Here is a 19884-nt window from a genome sequence, read left to right as displayed (position 1 = left end):
TAACAAAGTTAGGTTTCTAAGTAAAATAAACACACTAGTTAGATTCATAAATACAGGCAAGGGATTGCAGGTACTTCTTTTTAAGAAGGTCTCTATCTACATGTGCCGTATGTGCATTTGGGGTTCTGTTTGTATAAGAAGGTGAAAATAGAATTCCATATTCCATGAAAGAGAAGCACCATGCTAAAGGACACAGATTGGCCTTTGAACCTGTATTGCTCAGGTCTGTGAAGAATAAATCTGTGAACTGCATAGGAACAATAAACTGAAACTCAGACAGTTATGATGATTGGACTACACAAATAAGGATTATGAGACAAAAGTAAACCACCTAATTACAGGTAGTAGTTGAGGTCTCAAGGAAGAGGAAAAAAAATGGAAAAAAGGAAAGAGGAGGGGAGAGGAAGATAGGAAAACTGACTTTGAAATTGGACTCCTAAAATTTGAGCAAGAAGCCTAGACAATTGAAGTAATGAATGAGATAAGCGTCTTGCATTTACGGCTGGCTAATTTTCCAGCAGAAATGAGAAATGTAGAAAATATATCTTGAAACCTAATGTCATGAGCTAAGATTTGTTTATAAAAGGTGTTGAGGTTTATATGGCATGGTATTGGTAGCAAGGTGACCTCTGTGAGAAAAGACCAGGAGCTGCCCCATGTCAGATATGAGCTAATTCCAGCCAGCTCTGAAAGGCACCCACTGCTGGCAAAAGCTGAACCAATGAGCAGCACTGGTCATGCCTTTGTGAGAGCACATTTAGGGAAGGATAGAAAATGCTGTGCAACAGCAGCTAGAAGAAGGGGTTGAACAAAGGTGAAAGGAACAACCCTGCAGATGCCATCATATTTTCTCCCCTTGTCCTTCTGAGGAGGGGGAGTGAGAGACATGCATGGAGTGAAACCACTACAACCACCACTCTGACATTCCACTCTCCAAATGGAAATGTGCAACAGCTGCAGAATACAAACCTGTAGATTTAGTAGATGATGGAGAAGAGAAAAAATATGAGGGAGAATGATCATGACTTTCTAGTCTTTGTTTTGCACCTTTAGTTTACATTTCTGTGTGGTCCCTCAGATATGGTCTAAGAGACTTTCTGGTTAAGGATCTGGTTTTTCTCTCTTCAAGAAACAAATAGGCTAAACCAGCAGGTCCAACATAGAACTGATATCCAAAGACAGTGGTTGAACAAATCAGGAAGACAAAACAGGAAATATCTCAGAAGGGCATACTTCAGCCTTGTATCAGTCCGTTATCATTTTGAAGAAAAAAGTGAAAGCTTGTGGCAGCAGAATCTATAATTCCAAGAAAATTAAATGAAGTTGTTTCCAAGGTTTACTATTGATAGTTACAAATACACTGAAATTTGTAACACACTAGGTAACACCTTTAGCCATTCTGTTAAACCTAGATTATTCTATGGTGCATACTAAAATGGTGTTGTGGTTTAACCCGGCCGGCAGCTAAACACCACACAGCCGTTCGCTCACCCTCCCCCCTACCTCTCTGGGATGGGGGAGAGAAACGGGAAAGTGAAGCCTGTGAGTTGAGATAAAGACGGTTTATTAAGACAGGAAAATAATAATAATAATAATAATAATAATAATAATAATAATAATGGTATTACTAATAATAACGTGTATGAAACAAGTGATGCACAATGCAATTGCTCACCACCCATTGACCGATGCCCAGCCTATCCCCGAGCAGTCCGCCCCCCACCCCGGCTAGCCACCCCTATATATTGTTTAGCATGACGTCAGATGGTACGGAATACCCCTTTGGCCAGTTTGGGTCAGTTGCCTGGGTCTGTCCCCTCCCAGCTCCTGCTGCACCCCCAGCCTGCTCGCTGGCAGGACAGAGCGAGAAGCTGAAAAGTCCTTGGCTTGGTGTAAGCACTGCTCTACAACAATTAAAACATCAGCATGTTATCAGCGCTCTTCTCATCCTAATCCAAAACATAGCACCCTACCAGCTACTACGAGGAAAATTAACTCTGTCCTAACTGAAACCAGGACAAATGGTAAAGAAAAAATAGTTACTGTAGAAATGGCTTGCGGTAAAGTGAAATCTGCCAATATACATACAGCTGCTAAAAGGTAGTATGAGATGTTTTATCTTTGTCCACAAGTTCAAGGAAGGAGTTTCTACCAACAGAGGGAAAACAGAATTAATACATATATGTCAGTACAAAAGAATGGGAATGATAGTCTGGAGTTTGTAGGATATTATCTATTATCGAGGACTTTGCCTTTGTAGTTTCATTCCTTGTTTCCTAAGGAAACAGGAACTTATATGTAATTTAACAATACATAGAAGATACCTGTCTTTCATCAGTCGTTACTTTCCAGATAGAGCATTCTACTAGACCCTATCTTTTTTCCTGCTTGTTTGGTCCAAAACAGATAGGTAGAGAATATAAAAGCTATCAGCTGAAATGCTCTGAAGTCCCAAAACTGAAGTCCCAAAAGAAAGTGCAGTTAGTGTCTGAATCCAAGTTTATCCTAGTGCATTGCTAGCAGTTTACTTACTAACAGTAGTAGAGTAGGGTAACATGTAGAGGATAGTACAGTAGCTTTGCCTTTTTCAGTCAGAAATGGCCAGAATCAGGATTTTGAAAATCATATCCAGATCCAGCAAGTCCATTTCAGTTTTCACTGAGTTGACAGAAATTATATCTGAAATACATGTCCTATAACATCATTTGTCCAGGACATACATTAACTTAGAAATAATATTTTTGTGGAGCACAGAGACTAAAGATTGGAATAGTTTTATGGCAGCAGGAGCTGAAATACCATCTCTTCTACATAGTTGCTGCATGCTGGCAATGCAAAGCTTCATCCGTAATACAGCTCTTTCTCCTGTGTGTGTCATAAGAATCAGGATGTAGGAGCACAGCAATAAATAGGAACAAAGGTTTTCTTAACAGGGGTGAGGGTGGGGGGGAAGTTGGTTGTAATGTAAATAGTTACGTTTTGGTTTATCTTGCAGTTCTCCAATTTGTAACTTTGATACCCTTGGTGAGATTGCTCAAGTTGTAATTGCTAAGGAGATGCAATTCAAAGGCCTATATAATTGATTCCCAAATTATGATATTATTTGCTGGGCCTTTGGGCCTTACACCTTCAGACCAACACCGTGGAATTAACACAATACTAAACACCATGGGATTAATACCTAATTATGTTTTACAACTAACTGTCAACAGGTGATCCTATTGATATTGTCAAGCAACTTCCGTTAAGAGTCTAACTGTCTGTTGTAGTATTCTCTTTTCTTTAAGATGAAAATAATAGGTTTTCTGTTTTCTGTGTAACAGACATATCAACCCCATCTAGTTTCAGGTGATCAGAGATAATCAAGTATATCCATATCATATCAAGCATCAGTATTATACTGTCTTATGGATCTCAGGGTATCTTTATTCTGTTTCTCCATAGTCAGGCAATTCACATATTGAAATTTAAAAAAAAAAAAAAAAAAAAAAAAAAAAAGGAGTAAAATAAAGTACTCTGAGTTAAATTTAAAAGAATAAAAATACCACGGAACTGAAAGAAGTAATAGTTAAAAAAAAAAAAAAAGATATAAACAGAAGTTGGACACAGTTTCCATTGAATTCTAGACAGCACCATGTATCTGACTTCTGTGTGTCCTTAAAGATAACATTCTTCTGTGGGTCACACAAAAATAACAGGATTAGATAGATCTCTTTTCCTGTGAGATTTTAAATAAGGCAGCTATCCTTTCAAAGCAGCTTTCTGCTTTTAAAGACCAGTCCGTCTGTTTAAAAATTTCTAAATATGTTGCTTTTAGCTTGCCAAAGTTGCTAGTATTATAGTACTATCCAGAAATCTCAGTGCAGGGACAATGTGAACAAAGTGAAGACAATGGGAAAGGGTTGCCCAGGGAGGTGGTGGTGTCACACCTCCACCACACACATGGGGGTGTTCAAGTAAAGGTTGGACCTGGTGCTTAGGGACATGGTTTAGTGGGTGACATTGGTAGTAGGGTGATGGTTGGACCAGGTGATCTTGAAGGTCTTTTCCAACCTTAATGATTCTATTATTCTATGAATGTCATGATTGCTTTTTGCAACAAACACAAAACTAAGAAGCAAACTCCACTGAAGTCTATTTTCTGGAAAGAAAGTTACTCACAAAGTGCATACCTTTCCATTTATTCCTGAAAAGAATTAAGAAAAAGTCAAAACTGTTAACATTCATTGCAGAGTGTGTAAATTTTGTGCTATGGAACTGAGATCTATAGCTGCTGTCATGGAATTTCATTGCACAGAGAACTTGCAATTGCATTGCAGGTTTGCCTGCTGCTTTACATTCCTTTATGCAACAAAAATCAGAATCTCAATGCTTACCTGAACTTACAGTCCTGACATAAATTTATTTTCCTTCTGAATTTGTGCTTAATTCGAAATTGCTAACACCACTTCCTATTCCATCCACCTTAACAAAGATTACTGCTTTCCTCACATTTTTAAATACACAATATACAAATGATAAGGATATTGATGGCTTTAAATTGATTAGTAAAAATCTTTACATTCTTTGCATCTTTTAATGGGGCTGGGTAATTGGAAGTGCAAAGTTTGTATGTTAAGTCTGCAGATTCACAGCTGCTTTCATCTGAACAGTGGTTATCTGTAGACTATACTTTGCAGAAAAAAATTTTCCTTTGCAGAGAATGACCTTTCAACATAAGCTGGTAATTTTCTCCTTTTGGCTTCTGTCTCCCTTCTTTCTTTTATCCCTTGTCCCCAACACTGCTGCTAATGCATACATTAGTCACGGGAGAAACAGTTAAGAGAGAAGTAGTCAGTTTCTTGTCAGTCAAATATATGGCACTTTTTAAGTCAGCTGGGTTTAGGGTTAGAAACAGCTATTAGTCCCCTTTTCACTTTCCAGGTAATGTAAGTGGACCAATTTATACAAAGTTTATGTCCATACACCAGCTGTTCACAAAAATTAATGGTAATTACAGAGGCCTAAAATGTTAGACACTTGCACAGATATATAGAGGAAAAGCGGTCTAAAAATTATTGTAACCCTGTCTAATCTATTTCTAGAAAATACTAGTTTTAAACATTCAAAACTTCTGAATTCTAGGGCACATGTTGACTAGACAATTTTAAATTGTAAGTTTTTAGGTCTTAAATGATAGTGTAACTGTCAAATTCCCACTTAGGTTTGGTGGTTTTTTTGTCTGTTCATTTTTCATGATAGAGTGCATTATTTATTACTGTTAATAATTGAGTTAGAATATACAGATATATATGTGTATGTTTGTGAATGTATGTATAAATATTTGTACATAAAACTCAGTCCTGATCCCATGAAATAAAGTAGGTATTACAACATAATTTTTATTAAAAATTAAGGACTATCCTACTGAAATATACAATTCAGGTGCAACTCCATTTTGCCTTTTAAAATTAGTACTAGTATTTCTCAGTGACATGCAAATTTGTCAATACTTTTCTTTATTTGTTCATTTTATAGTAGACCAGAATTTCCCTATATGTCTTAAATTTACTCATTCACTACTCCTTAATATAGCCTTAATATAATGGAAGATTGAGGAGCAAATGTAATCCAAAACTGTACTTCTGTATTATGGATAATACAGCTCTTCTGATCAATCTGTCAAATTTTTAATATCAATTCCAGCTGTATCGCTAATATTTTTGTTGTTGTATTTTGTTTGCGTTATTCAACCAAAATTTGGAACAGTTAATAATATTTAGAAAGACAAAATTCTGAAAAGGAATCCTCATCAGAAGTCTTCATCTGAATACAAATCCCAGCCTACTGTGCAGGAAATATTCTTTGTCCTTACTGGATGAATAAGAAAATTAAGAATTGTGAGAACTGACACAGACAAAATGGAAAGGCCATAAAATTTAACACTGTGATGTTCATTTAACAAAATATTTGATTGCGTTATGAAGAAAAAAAAAAAAGTCATAACACTTGAAAATCTCATTAAAAAAGAGAATGAGAAAATCTAATTACAAGATTTGACCAAAAAAGAGAGGCTGTTTTTAATTTTGTGTCGAGCAAGACTGAGGTGTTAATTCAGATGATGCTCACAAAATCACAGAATAGAATCTCGTTATATCCAGAATTATAAAATATTTAAAAAAATTATTGTTCCGAAGACCCAGAGACAAGTAAAAATTTCAAAATACTTTCCACATATTTGAATTATACAATGGTTATTGGTAGCTGGATCAAAGACTTATAACCAAGTAAGACATAGATAACCTGAGCAGTCCAGCTGGAAAGATATTTAAAATCACTACAATAGAACATCAAGTAATTACAAAAATTAAACAGTATCACGTCTTAAAAGGATTTTTTTTTTTTTAACAAATTTCTCAGAAACTATTTACTTCGTCAGTATTTAGTTGCTGAGGTACTAGCATATATTCGGTAAGACATAAAAATTATCCTGAACCACAAACTAAAACACAGAAAACAGACAGCTGGATCAAAAGGTCATTTTTCGTCATATCTAAGGGTTAGATTTATACCTTAGAATTCTCTGCTAGATCTTGTCTTTAATAATATTCATTGATCTGCATAGATCAGGAAGGAATAAGGTGGCAAAATTTGTGATGATGCAAAGTTATTAGGGTAATTCTCTAATTACATAGTATTAGCCACTCTTTGAGATTGGTCCAATTTATCTTCATTGTGATCATCAATTGCTGTGTAGAATTAAAGTTTGGCCTTCATGGCATAAATAGATGTGACTATGTAATTAAAACTCTGATAGCAAAAATGTTCGTTCGATAACTATTTGTATAAAAATATAATTAAATGAAAAGCTACATAATTTTTATTGCCTATCTGTGCATGAAAAAGGAATGGGTGATTTTTTTTATTTTTTTGATTAGATTTTTTTTTCATTGCTTGATTGTAATGGTTTGATTGCTACAAATTTTCTTAATCACAAATTTAGCAAATTTACCGAACGAGGGCAAAATTAGGTAAGAATAGGTATTAGTACATGTCCAGCTATACAGTAAGTTTATCACAAAAAAAAGCTGAAGGCAGGATCTCTATTTGCCATATATAAAAGAGGACAGAGTATTAAGAAAGACAACCCTTGATTCTGACCACCTATGGACTGGAAGACCATCAGATCATAGAACTGCTAATCAATAAAGTAATCGTTTCAGTAATTAAAATATTGATTGCCCAGGTGTCACTGATGTTCTGTTAAATTAAGCTCTGCTTTACGGATTGTTTGCACTGAGGTTGTTCTAGGAGCTATGGGTCATGTGCAAAATCCTAATTTGACTAACAGTTTCTAGTATGCTTATATACTTTTTGTAGGTACAGCAAACTGTTGCAGTTGGTTGTGATTTTATTTCAGGCTGCTGTCTATGCATGGAAAAAAAATAAAAAACTATGAACAGTCAAAACAAAAGTTCAAACTTAAATGTGTTCTCCATCTCTAAGGAAGTTACAGATACTGAAGAGCAGAGAATCTACCTCTATTAAAGAACATTGCATTAATCACTTCAACCTTGGATCTACTTTGAATATAGAAAACCTGTTTAGCTTATGCTTGATGTCTCTGGCTACTTTTCTGAAGCCTGTGTATAGGTTTCACAAAGAGCATGAGTAGACAAGAATCCCTTCAGCTGAAAATCACTTCTGTCTTTCAAAGCTTTTGGTATTTATGTCTTTCTTCACCAGAAAATAATTGGCACTTGGCATATTCTTTGTTTTCTTCCTGTGGTTTCCCAAAGTCCTCAAGTCCTCCAGTCCACCAGCTGAATCTCCTTACATTAAAGCTTTACTGAGGAATTTCTTGAGTGTTTGAGGGACTGGAAGTTCTACATTAAATTCTCATGATATATTGTGGAAAAGATTTAGATACCTAACTCAATGATTTCATCAATAGGAACAGGCAGAAATGTTGGGTAGGTACCATAAACTTTTGAATAAATGCTTCCATTGCCTGCCTGAAATGAAAACAGCGTAAATATTCTGGTTTTCCTGAGGGATCTGGGGTTCTAGCTGGATTTGGTAATAGAGGGTACTCATCTCAGATACCTGGTATGTACACAACTGATGGCATAAGTCATTCGATGCCATAAGTCCTTTAAGGATGGTTATCCTTAAAAGGAAGCACTTTGGAGCCCTAAAGAAAAGCAGTCTATTTTTATTCTACTAGTATTAGTATTGAATCTATATTATTTTTGTCAGATTTTTTTTTTTTCCAAATGAACTCACACTGAGGTCAGTACCTTTCTATGAATGACCATAAATTTTGATTCATGCCCTTGAATATAAAGGACTGGGCTACTGTGAACAAATCTGGCCAAGAAACCCCAGAAGCAAAGTAGCAGCAAGCAGAGGAGCACTGCCTTGCAGAAAAACATGTAGGCAACATCTGTTATTCTAGAATCAAAGAAATCTCACATACATAAATAAAGCCTCAAAGCACTTCTGTAAGTCATGTCTATCCTACTATAGACTACTCTTTGTGCTGGACATGCAAGGGTCTTCTCCAAATTGATAACGGGCAATGGTTGTACAAGGAAAGGCAATCCATTGTCCTGTCTACCTGACCTCACAATAAAACAGTCTTTATATTCCTGTTAGACTAATTGCAAGTATGCTGTTTTTAAATACATATTCTGATTTTTGACCTTTTTCTCCTTTGTTCATGCATGAGGAAACAAAAAGTCAGTGAACGGTTACTTTGTGTGTATATGTATAAGAGAGACAAAGAAGGGACCGAATCCCCAAATTCTTAGCTTGATTAGTAGTTAGGTTTTAGTTTGTTTGGTCTTCATTTGATTAATATATTTCCTGTGGTTTCTATTCTCATTTGGAAATTACCCAGTGGAGAACAGATATGATTTCATGTGTGTTAGTCCTGCTTTTCTGAAAATAAAATGTGGTGATATCATGACAACTTTGTTTCTGCTTCTTTGTTAAAGGATCAAGAACAAAAGCAATCATACCTTTCCCTTGTACATTTTCTGTCTCTCTGTCTCTCTTCTATTGTTGTATGCAATTTACAATACGTAGGAATTAATGTATATTTTCCGGCCTCTTTTAATTCTATACAATAAACATTATCTTAGTAGGATTTCAGAGCCATTGTAGGAAAAAACAAAAACAAGCAAACAACAACAACAACAACAAAATACAACAATACAAAAAAAAAAAGTGGAGAGAGAAAAGAACAGGAAGGAAAAATCTAGGTTGAATATTGTCTTGTTCCATCAATATTCTGTCTTTCTAAGCACCATGCCAAAGAGCATTCTAATATTACATATAACCCTCACCCCACCCCATTCCTATCACTGAGCATAATGAAGTCTGGATCATATTTCAGTTTTGGAACTGTAGACAATTTGCAATCACACAAAATGGTGCAAATGGCATTGAGATTTTGTCTCAGAGCACTGGTCTAAAATAAAAGTGCCAAAAAACAAACAAACAAACAAACAAAACATTTAGATTAAATACTAGGAAACTGTTTCAGGAAATCCTCATGTCCAACCTAGTCCTGAATACTGTGCAAATATATGGTTAATTTAAGGGCCTGTTTATTTTCATTAGCTAAACACACAATTAAGTAGCTCTTTGCCTAAAAATGTCTTTTAAATTTATGTCCTAAAGGATTTATAGAGGGTGAACCATAAATGATGGCCACTTTAAAGAAAAACTCTGATTGCTTTCTTCATTCAAAAGGCTGAGAAGAAAAGTGAATTTCTGGCCCTCCATACATCCTTAGATTTAAAACATGATATTCTGCACCTCTTAAAAAAAAAAAAAAAAAAGTTGAAATGAGCAGCCAGCAGAAGATGGTTTTTCATGCAATATCCTGATACCTATACTTAAGGGAAATGATGGCTCATCCAGACAGGTAGGATTCAAGGTTAGGTTATCAATAAAATCTCTTGTAGCTGCACTTTCTATTATGCTTATAATGACTCATCAGTTTATTTTTTGGTATGCTGGAGAGAAAAAAAGTTTCAAGAAACTCAGAATTTTTTTTTTTTATTTTTTTTTTTTTCCCCAAATCATCTGCTTCAGGTAACACTGATTCAGTTTGGACCTTCTGTCTCATACACAAAAACAATAAGGACAGAAATCTGAGTTAGTAATGCAAAATTCAGGAGCTTCTTGTAGAACTTCAGTAGAACTGCAGAATTCTGTATCATTATCATAAGCAAAAAATAATAAAAAAAAAAAACACACAAATCTTATACTGAAATATGTGGAAATTACTATCAAGAAACAACCTTTGCCTTCAGGAAGCATTGTCTAGAAAACCAGGCCAAAGCATATTATTTAACCCAGGTAACTGGGCCTCAGGAGATACATGAAGAAAGGTTGACAGAACTGGGGATGTTCATCCTGGAGGTGAGAAGGCTCCAGGGTGACCTCGTTGCAGCTCTTCAGGACTTAAAGCTGTCTTATAAAAAATATGGAGAGTGACTCTTTGCTCAATAAGATAATGGCAGGACAAGGGGGAATGGTTTTAAACTAAAAGAGGGGAGATTTATATTAGAGGTTAGGAGGAAATTCTTCACTCAGAGGGTGGTGAGGCACTGGAACAGGTTGCCCAGAGAAGCTGTGGATTCCCCATCCCTGGAGGTGTCCAAGACCAGGTTAGATGAGGCCCTGAGCAACCTGATCTATTGGGTGGCGTCCCTGCCTATGGCAGGGGCGTTAGAATTAGATGACCTTAAAGGTCTCTTCCAACCCAAGCCATTCTATGATTCCTATGATCATCTATTTCCAACCCCCCTGCCATGGGCAGGGACACCTCCCACTAGAGCAGGTTGCCCAAAGCCCCATCCAACCTTCAGTCACTCAAACTGATCCACTGCTGTTAACTTCGTCTGCAAAGCCAGCTGTATATGCTATTACAGTGAAACAGAAAAATACTTGAAAAAGGAAACTGCAATTTATCTAAAAATTAATTAATTAATTAATTAATTAATTTCTGTGGTAATATATAAATTAAAGTAATATAGACACCAGAACTTTTTTTTTTTTTTTTTTTTTTTTTTTTTTTTCTGTGACTGTGAATAATGCATTAACATGGATGGGGTGTGCAGACAGGGACTGCCACGACAGGAGGAGTGGCACAGCAGTTTGCACAGCCACTTGCATGAGAAGGGTGATGCTCTATGCCAGTAGGCCAGCTGCCATTTCCTCCTCTCACCACCAGGCTTAGGTGGCAGCCTCGAAGGTCTCTCTGTCCTGTTGTAGTCTCTGCAAACCTACCAAACAGCTGGAGGGCTCCAGGAATTATCATGACCAATTAGGCAGTGCTCTGAGACCCTTGGAAGTGTGGTGGTTGAGACCAGGCAAGTACTGCACCCTGCAGCAGCCAGGAAGTGTCTTCCTAACCAGGCCAGCCTGGGATGACTGCAGGTGTCTACCCAGACAGAGCTTCCTCTCAAGGAGGCTGCTTTCCAGGTAGAGGGCTGCAGATTTTGCAGTCCTCACTTCTGGGTGGAGGAGGGTAGGAGGTCCTTCTGTGGTAGGCGTGTGCTGGTGGAGTCCCACAGGCAGCAGATGGAGGAACTGCAGGAAGAAGTCATCAGGTTACACTGAATCAGGAAAGAGGAACAATAAACACATAGAGTATTACTTGAGGCATTGCATGGAGAATTACTAGGACTGCAGCACACTGACCTTCAAGGACTAGCAGACAAAGAATCTCAACAAGTCACAGATAGCACCTTGGAAAAGGAGGTGTCAGGGTCTCTGCTAACTCATGGCAATAGGATGATGATTCTCTCTGTTTCCTCTAAGTACCAACCAAAAAGGAATACGAAATTTTGGCAGTGGATGAAATCAAAGAGCAAGACTCACAGGATGAAACAGCACCAGCTACAAATGTTAAAAGCCCCAGAAGGAAGCAGCAAATGCTGCTAGTTCATACTGACTACTGTTGTGCTCTGAGGCCCCCATCTGCTGGCCTGATATGCAGTTGAGAGAAGTCTGCTTCTTGCCAGGAATATCAGGATGTCACAGAGAGCCTGCCACAACTGGTAAAAAGCACAGACTACTATCCCCCACTTCTTTTCCGTGTGGGCACTAATGATATGGTACAGCATAACCTGAGCAAGATCAAGCCGGACTTGTCCCTGGGGGGAAAAGTGAAAGGGATGAGGGCCCGGGTGGTCTTCTCTTCTATCTTGCTAGTCAGAAGAGGCATGGGCAGAAGTTGACACATCATGCCCGTCTATGTGGCTGGCATGTTCAACATGTTTAGTTTTTATAATTATGGAAAGGTACTTCAGTGAATAAAGATTGCAGGGGAGAGATGAGATCCACCTATCTAGGAAAGGAGGGAAAATCTTTGCTGACAGGTTGGTGACTTAGTACATCATGCTTTAAACTAATGAACCTGGGGGGTGGTGCCCAAAGCCATGATACACACACCCACAATCAACAGGGTAGAAGAATACACCTACCAGAGTAGTGAGAAATACACCCCAACCCTCCAAAAAGGTGTTGTCAAAAAGGCAAGAGGGTCAATGCTTTTTTTTTTTTAATTTTTGCTCTTTTTTTTTTTCATTAAATCTGCAATCTCCATATGCCAAGAGCTAGTTTTTCTTCCCTATTATAAGTTTTTTTTTTTTCCATCAGAAGTAGATATTGTAAGGAGCTACAGGTACAGTAATACATATACGTGATGAAATTACTTATGAGAAGAGGACATGCATCATGGTAAAACATGATCAAACAGACTGTAAGGCGGTCCTAGCTTAACAGGAGGCTCAAACTGCAGTGGAAATTATTACTAAAAAACACCCTTACTTCTGATCCTTGTTCTGCCCTAAAACTGGCTGGTTGCTAGCTATTGTTCCACTCTCATTGTCTGCTCACAGTGAAGCTCCATTCGTTTTCCATTCCCTCACTGTGCAGGAAAGACAGTGTGAACAGAACACTGATACCTATGATTTTTGCTGCATTACTTCTCTGTCACACAAAGTGTCATTGTATTCAAGCTCCAGTAAAGAGGAAAAGGAGATTGGATATTATACAAGTCTCCAATTAGAGAGAGATTAAAATAAATAAATAAATAAAAATGTCAAAGGAGAAAAAGACAGCACTACTTAATGAAAATATGTCTGGTGACATTATCTTGCCCATGGTAGCAAAACAGGTAACGAGACAGGGGACAGTAGACATCAATTGGTGTTGCAATAGCAACACTCCGTGCAATACCAAGCATGCAATTACTCTCCTTTTTTACAGAGTAATAGACTGTTTTGTGGGTGGAGGAGCACCCCATAGTCAGCCACAGTTGATTTGGTGCTTCTAGAACTTCGTCAGAGCTGTTATGGGCCAAGGTGGAATAGTGCCACTCGTGGCTTTTGCAGAAGGTGATATAATGTGCAGTTTTACTTGTTCTTTGTTTTTAGAAAGATGGATAGGTAGAGGATTTTATTCTGCCAGTAATTTTTAGGCATCCTTTTTTTTCATACTAATTTCATGATTCTGCCCAGCAATTTCTTCTCTATATTCAGCTGCTTGTTACACATTCATGTGGGTGTGTGGGTGGTTTCAAGCTGTAGGCAATACTAGAGCTGTAGACAATACAAGCAGGCATCAGTAGCTATTTGAGAATTCCGTTCTTCAGAGTGCTGTGTCTTTGATTGACTGCATGCCAGTTTTTAATCAGGGAGGGGTGTATTAGACGCTCACAAATCTAAAATAATCAAAGTAGGCTGAAGGGAACCTGATGGGTGGGAACGAAAGAAGTAAACTAACTAGATGTGGATGAGAAATGCAGATGTCTCAGCAACCTACATGTGTACATTTCACTGCACTGTATAAATAGAATTCATACTATCATTATGGTGTTCCTATCAACAAATCCTTTCTCTGCATGTAATTGCCTTATTACACTCCCTGGCACATACCTTTATTGTCAAGGTGCTAGGCAAGTTACTACTTTGGTCTTTAAAGCTGTGTCAGTAGCTACTTAAAAAATTCCAAATTTTATTTTCAAAATTCATCCAAACTGCAGAAAAGTGTAATGCAGTGCAAGGTTGTTCCATGATTCTAACTTTATATATCCTACATATTCCTGTGTGATGAATTCTTTAAGAAAGATGACTACTGACTGCCAGCTATGTGCAATGGAAAAACTGTAGCTTTAAGCTTCCTCCAGTGCTGTGTTCATCAAGTGTTCTACACTATCACGTGGTACAGTAACCTGTTTCCTGCTCTAAAGAGAGAACCTTGTGTAGAAGTGAGCTGATTGCTACAGTATGTATCCCAGTGTTTGTTTCCTTTCCTTTTCTTGTCATTTAATACAATAAATTGTAAGGCCTCTTCCAGCCGACATGTAAACCTCCCTTTAAAGCATTTCAATGAGAAAAGCTTGGGTGTTCAGTATAGTGTTATTAAAATTAGCTGTCATTATAGAAATGAGACTAGCATGCTGTTCACATAATTCTGGTGGAATACATAAAGCCTAAATGGGGACATAAATTACATTCAGTGTTCATATTGTGTCTTGCTGCTGTTACAGAAGCCAATATAAATTCTACACACAGGACTTACTAGCAACCATCCTCAATAAAGATCAAACTCTATATGCTGATTCCTCTATAGAATACTACAGCAGAGACTATAGACTGATTCCTCTATAGTACCTACATTACCCCAATAACAACTCAAATCTAGTGGATTTCCTTTGCCTTACAGTGGAGATGGGATTCATTCAGTCCTTTGCAATAGGTTTTTCAAAACAAAGAGGAAAAATGAGCATCTGTTCTATTTGGGGAAAAGCTTTCATAAAGGAAAGCCGTCATTATGCATGTTTGTGATGAGCATTGCCATAGTATTCATACCAGAGACTCTGACTTGTTACACAACTGTGAATAGTGACAAATAGTAATCACTTTGTCTGTAAAAAGGTATATTTAAATAGCATGAGTTCCATATGTTTTGCTCCCAAATAATGTCATATGCAAAATAAAATAATGAAAAATAAAATAAAAATAAAATAAATAAATAAATAAACAGTAGAGAGCAGCTGCACTTATTTGGCAGAGCCATGTTTTCTTTGCAGTACCCTAATTCCACCATTTCAATGGCACCACCTGTCAGATAAATAACAGGAAAGCACTTTATAACCTTCGCTGATTTTACTGTCATTTAAGCTAATGGTCTGCTCTGGATGGGTGTTCTAACCCTGTAGCTCCCAGTGATTTCATGGTGAACTGTGGATGCCCAACACCTCTTCAAATGGGGCTTTGAATCCTTATTTGTGCTGTATGTTTCAGCATGAAGTTGTCAAGTTTTTTGGCACAGGAGGCTTTTGACCCTCTTTTCCTTTTGATGAAAATCAGTGCTTATTTGTGTTTCATAGCTTTAGCTTATAAGCTCTCCACTGCAGAGACTGTCTTGATTTTTGTGCTCTGCACTGTACTAGTAATATTGTTGGCTTTTAAATAGTAAACTAGCATGATCACCTTTTCCAGCTTCTTACAGACACTGCAGAATTTCTTAATCATCACTCTGCAATGGTGATCACCCATAATACTTTGCAAAGAAACAGAAATATTCAACAAACTGCTTTTCACATTTGGTCTAAACTGTGAAGGGGATGAGGAACAACCAGACTGAATCCAGTCAACGTGTATTTCTGAATACCTATAGCACAATTATAGAGGAGCAACAAACTGGGGCTAAAGAAAATAACTGTATGGTATTTCCTGACAATGGTTTGAAGAGATCTGAAACCTTGTGAGAACAAATTTGACAGTGCTCTGGAAGATGGTAATTTAATGAGGTTAGCTGATTTCACAACATTTTGGACTTTTCCAGCATATTACCACATGATGTTCTTTTAGTGCAGCTGATAGAGGACCCAGGTGCTAGTAGTGTGGCTCAGCTTGACTTCTAAACTCACTCTCACACTTGGTCTGCTAGCTGTGATTCTTATCTGGGCCCCTTTCTCTGATAAGCTCCCAAAGCCTTTATCTAGCTGAACAGACACATTTGCTTGATTTCTTTGACTTGAAATTGTACAGATGGCTTTGAATTTTGAAATTAGTCAGGCCAGAGCCTCTGAGAGGCTCAGGTGGCTGAAGGCAGTCAAAAGTGAGATTTATGTATCTAAACTAAAATTTAGGTCTTAACAACTTTCCTTTGTTGCTGCTGAATTTTTGAACCCACTGAAACCTCATGGCTTCAATTTATACGACTATTCTTGTCTGGGACTCAAAAGTTCTGCTTCTGGAGAAGAACTGGGCAAGGATCTTCACACAACACACAGGGCTCGTGACAAAACCCTATCTATTTAAAAACAAACAAATAAACAAACAAACAAACAAAAACACTAAAGATGTGCTTCCATGCCCATCTTGTTGGAGGAACTTGGTTTGCATTCTCAGCATATGTTTACGTGATCAGTGTCACCCAAAATGCAGCAGTATCACTGCCTCTCCTTATAAAATGTAGCCCTCTGCTGTGCTGTGTCTCGGTTGACTGTGCATTCATTCAAGAGGCAGAAGATCTAAATTCAGTTCCCTCTACATGGGTGATATTTTCCCTAAATGCTAAAACAAAGAATAATATTCAAATTTTCTTTCAGGTGAACAGAGCATAATGATTGGGAGTCAAAAGAAAGAAGCTGAATTTGAAAGGCTTCATGTTAAAAACAGACATGTACACATATTGCATTGGGACAGTGAGGTCTGTCCTTGGTAAAACCTTTCTGAGTCCTAGTTGCCTCCCAAGTTAAGTGCAGATGGTATATGTGCCAACATCACAACAGAACAGAAAATATTTTTTCTGCATAGTAGCAGACAAAATCATTACTGCTGACTTTAAAACCAAGGTGTTCCTCAAAGAAAAAATAATAAAATAAAATAAAATAAAATAAAATAAAATAAAATAAAATAATAAAAATTTTCAACAAAATTACAGTGGAGACTACCTACTCTAAGATAATTCTGGGTCTGAATAAGAGATTGTGAATCTCATACAGAAATGAATAAATATCGGTGATGTTTGTATGGTACTATGAAAGAAGGAAAAAAATCTTTTAATTCATGATAGAAAAAAAAATGCTTCCTGAATTGGAGCAAAGCTGCATATTAGAAAAAATAGTAGTAAGAAGAATAACTAGGGAGAATGTGTTGTCTGCATTGCTGCAGACCTTCATGGGCAAACTACACAGAATCCTTACACGAAAGCCATAGATAGTTGCTTCAATCTAATGAATTATTCAACCTAATGAACTAGCAAAATTTTCCCGTGGTTCAGTTTTCTTTAATTCCATACAACTCCAGTTTTTAAAAAAATAATTATATAACTCTGAATCAAACTCCTGTATCATATTAGATTTTCTATGAAGCTCTGTTTCCATCTCTAAAAATCAAGGGCCATGTATATACAAAAAACTTATGTGGAGGGGATGTTTCCTTCAATAGGCAAACATCTTTCTTGCATGCAGACCTAAATATATCTGTATACTATAAATAATGTGGTATGCAATGTTGTACTTGGTACTTTAGGCAGAGTATTCTCCTTGTGTACGTAACCTGTGCAAAATGTTTTGATTAATTTCAGTTTTGATGGGCATACTTTACATTCAAACTGATTTTGGTATTCTGTCTCTGCTACTGCCAACAATTGGCTGCTCTGTGGATTATGGACGTTTAAAATTCATCCCTGTGCAGATAACTATTGCTAGGGCCATGCTGCGGGCACCATTTAGGACCATGGGGCCTGAGTGATTCATACATAGGAATGTGCTGACTCTCTGCTGATTTGTGATTTTCATTTGAGCAAGAAGAACCTTGTTCTTTAGTAGTTGCAGCATAGCATGGGAAATGTCAGAGAGAAGTCAGTCAAGTGCTTGGTGCTTTAAGAGATATTAATTCAATAGGATTTTGTTTCCTTGAAAAAGAAAGGAAAACTCTCCACCCATCTTTCATGAAAGGATGATTTATTTTTTCCAGCTCTGTATCAGTCACAGAAGCTTTGATACTGGTAGATTAATCAAAGAGACTTTATCATCAATCACAGTGAAACAGTTTTTTAAGTGCGGCTTTCCCCCTTGCCCCAGACAAAAGACATCACATCATTGTAATACAAGGACAAAACTGTGCAACTTTACAAGCAAAACAAAATACAGCTTCAGCTGTGCATATTTCTCTAAGAGTTAAAATAATCAAACTCTGACGCCAAATTATTGCTGTTGGATTCAGTTTTCTTGGTTTTTGATGCTAGATTCTCATTAATTATCAAATATCATCATAGATATTTAATTAAATGTGCTTTGGTGTGCTTTTTTTACAGTATGCTTTTATTGTGCTATGCTAGAGACCAGATCAAGATGTACAACATTTTAGACAACACAAGATAGCTAAGACGAGACCTATATTTTTATGAATTTCCTCGTGAGGTTAGATATTCTGTCAATGGATGACCGTCTTCTCTTACCCCACCCTGTCACCAACAAACACACGTGCAAAAATATTTGAAGGTAGTAATTAAAAATGTTTGTGTGCGTATGTGTGTCCTGAGCCAATGTCTTAGCTCAGCTAGTGGTATTCATATGCCTATGAATATTCCACAGCAGCATGCATATTCCATGCACCTAATGTTTCTTTTACTGCTGAATTTTGGGGTTTTGTTTACCAAAACAACAAATCTGAACTGCGAGAGTGATCTGTTCCACAACAGTGTAAAGGTAGTGACTTTGCAGATATTCTGCAAAAAGGACTACATTGCTACTTCTATTTTTATAAAGGCTGAAAGGAATCTTATTGAAACAACAGAATAATAGAGTAGTAGCAGAGATGTAGTTATCTTTCAGTTTTTCTGGTTAACAATACAACTTTGTGTCTAGTGTTGTGAAGGTTATCTAAAATATTGTTGGGAATGAATAGATCAGCATTTATATTCCCAATTTCACTAAAATAAATAGAGAAGTAAGAAAATAGAGGAAAGAAATGAGAAAGAAATGAGAGAGAAAGAAATGAGAGAAAGAAAGAAATGGGAGAAAGAAATGAGAGAAAGAAAGAAGAAAAGAAGAAAGAAGAAAAGAAAGAAGAAAAGAAAGAAGAAAGAAGAAAGAAAGAAGAAAAAGAAGAAAGAAGAAAGAAGAAAAGAAAAGAAAGAAGAAAGAAGAAAGAAGAAAGAAGAAAGAAGAAAGAAGAAAGAAGAAAGAAGAAAGAAGAAAGAAGAAAGAAGAAAGAAGAAAGAAGAAAAGAAAGAAGAAAGAAGAAGAGAGGAGAGGAGAGGAGAGGAGAGGAGAGGAGAGGAGAGGAGAGGAGAGGAGAGGAGAGGAGAGGAGAGGAGAGGAGAAAGAGAAAGAGAAAGAGAAAGAGAAAGAGAAAGAGAAAGAGAAAGAGAAAGAGAAAGAGAAAGAGAAAGAGAAAGAGAAAGAGAAAGAGAAAGAGAAAGAGAAAGAGAAAGAGAAAGAGAAAGAGAAAGAGAAAGAGAAAGAGAAAGAAAGAGAAAGAGAAAGAGAGAGAAAGAGAAAGAGAAAGAGAAAGAGAAAGAGAAAGAGAAAGAGAAAGAGAAAGAGAAAGAGAAAGAGAAAGAGAGAAAGAGAAGAGAAAGAGAGAGAGAAAGAAAGAAGAAAGAAAGAAAGAAAGAAAGAAAGAAAGAAAGAAAGAAAGAGAAAGAGAGAGAAAGAGAAAGAGAAAGAGAAAGAGAAAGAGAAAGAGAAAGAGAAAGAGAAAGAGAAAGAGAAAGAGAAAGAGAAAGAGAAAGAGAAAGAGAAAGAGAAAGAGAAAGAGAAAGAGAAAGAGAAAGAGAGAAAGAGAGAGAGAGAAAGAAAAAAGAGAAAGAAAGAAAGAAAGAAAGAAAGAAAGAAAAGAAAGAAAGGAAGGAAGGAAGGAA

The sequence above is a fragment of the Cygnus atratus genome, chromosome Z (genome assembly GCF_013377495.2).
Source record: "Cygnus atratus isolate AKBS03 ecotype Queensland, Australia chromosome Z, CAtr_DNAZoo_HiC_assembly, whole genome shotgun sequence".
Lineage (NCBI taxonomy): Eukaryota > Metazoa > Chordata > Aves > Anseriformes > Anatidae > Cygnus > Cygnus atratus.
The sequence above is the reverse complement of the archived record's forward strand: the minus strand, read 5'-3'. Positions refer to the sequence as shown.